Source organism: Delphinus delphis, chromosome 18, assembly GCF_949987515.2.
Source record: "Delphinus delphis chromosome 18, mDelDel1.2, whole genome shotgun sequence".
Classification (NCBI taxonomy): domain Eukaryota; kingdom Metazoa; phylum Chordata; class Mammalia; order Artiodactyla; family Delphinidae; genus Delphinus; species Delphinus delphis.
In genome coordinates, this window is record NC_082700.1 from 9273431 (window position 1) to 9275522 (window position 2092).

Here is a 2092-nt window from a genome sequence, read left to right on the forward strand (position 1 = left end):
GAAGGGAAGACTTGAGGCAGGAAGATGGGTTGCAGGATGAAGGAGAAATGCCAGGTGGAAGGCACAGAGGGCTTGTCTTCCAGAGGTGATGGCAGGGTTAGCAAGAAAGAAACACATGGAGGAATACACAGAAGCTGGTGGCTGATTGGATGCGGGGATCCAGAGAGAAGGTGTAATCAAAGGAGGCTCCAAGCCTGGGAGTCAGAGAGAACCACGTTCATCTTGGCAGAATAGATGCTAGTTTTGAAAATGAACTTCAGATGTGGCAAGTTCCAGGCGCCCGGAGGTGTCCCGGGGCAGGGTGAGGTCTGGCTGGCGTTTGGTGGTGGACGGTTCAGAGCTGCCTGGTGATGTGGGGGTCATGTGCATATAGGTCTTCGTAACTGAAAACTGAGAGTGGGTTCAGAGAGAAGGATGCCTGAGGAGAACCCCGGAGGGGTGTGCCTACAGCAAGTCTAGGAGAGAAAGCAGGAGCTTCGGTGGGTAAGGACAGAGAAGGTGCCCTAACAGAGTGAGGCAGACCCAGGACGGCATGGTACAAAGAGCCAAGAGTTTCAAGGAGGAATGGGTGGGAGATGTGAATTGTTACAAAGAGATCTGAGAGAATCTAGATAAAACATTTCGTAACATTCTGATTACAAACTGAGTTTTTGCTATAGTTCTTCATTACTGTTTTTTAAAAATAGACTCTTATTTTTAGAGCAGTTTCGGGGTCAAAGCAAAGCTGAGCACAAAGTACAGAGAGTTCCCATAACCCTCCTCCCCACACGTGCACGGCCCCCCCACTATCAGCATCCCTGCCAGAGTGGCATATTGGTCACGTTTTTAAGAATTACAGCTTATTTCCTCCGACAGTTTACAAGACAAACACCTAGTTTGCTTGAGTTTTAAAAGGATATTTCCTTTGCCCCACTTAAATGACCAGTAAACGTATTTGTCGTCACATTTGATGAACCTACACTGACACATCAGTGTCACCCAAACTCCATAGTTTAATTAGGGCTCACTCTTGGTGTTGCATGTTGTATGGGTTTTGACAAATGTATAATGAAATGACATGCGTCTGTTGTAGTATCATACAGAATAGTTATATTGCCCTGAAAATCCTCTGCATTCCACCTATTCATCCCTCCCTCTCCCCTTGCCGTTAGCAACTGACTGTCTCCAGAATTTTACCTTTTCCAGAATGTCATATAGTCGGAATCATAGAGTATGTAGCCTTTTCAGGTTGGGCTTTTTCACTTAGTAATATGCATTTAAGGTTCCTCCAGGTCTTTTTTTGGCTTGATGCCTCATTTCTTTTTAGCACTAAAAAACATTTCCTTGTTTGCTGCACCCCTATTTATCCATTTACCTACTGAAGGACATCTTAGTTCCTTCCAATTTTTGACAATTATGGATAAAGGTACTGTAAATGTACATGTACAGGTTTTATTTATTTATTTATTTATTTTTACTGTGACAGAATACACATGACAGAAAATGTACCATCTTAACCATTTAAAAATGTACAGTTTAGTGGTATTGAGGACATTCATATTGTGGTGCAAACACCACCACCACTCATTTTCAAATCCCTTCTCGTCTTGTAAAACTGAAACTCCATACCCATTAAAGAGTAAATTCCCATTCCCCTTCCTCCGGCCCCTGACAACCAGCACTCTATACTTTCTGTCCCTATGATTTTGACAACTCTAAGTATCTCTTGTGAGCAGAATCACAGTATTTGTCCTTCTGTGTCTGGCTTATTTCCCTTAGCATAACATCCTCAAGATTCATCCATGCTGTAATGTATGCCAGAATTTCCTTCATTTTCAAGGCTGAATAATATTCCATTGTATGTCTGTACCACATTTTTTTTTTTTTTTGCGGTACGCGGGCCTCTCACCGCCGTGGCCTCTCCCGTTGCGGAGCACAGGCTCCGGACGCGCAGGCCCAGCGGCCATGGCTCACGGGCCCAGCTGCTCCGCGGCATGCGGGTTTCCTCCCAGACCGGGGCACGAACCCGTGCGCCCTGCATCGGCAGGCGGACTCCCAACCACTGCGCCACCAGGGAAGCCCTATACCACATTTTGTTTATCCATTCATCTGT

At 45.3% G+C, this 2092-nt stretch overlaps 1 non-coding gene across 1 annotated transcript; it reads right to left on the reverse strand.

The window, feature by feature from the left end:
* Window positions 1-837: 837 nt before the first annotated feature.
* On the reverse strand, window positions 838-939 carry LOC132414005 (small nucleolar RNA SNORA27). Its single transcript, XR_009516883.1, has one exon. It is a non-coding gene; the product is annotated as a small nucleolar RNA SNORA27 (small nucleolar RNA).
* Between the last annotated feature and the right edge of the window lie 1153 nt (window positions 940-2092).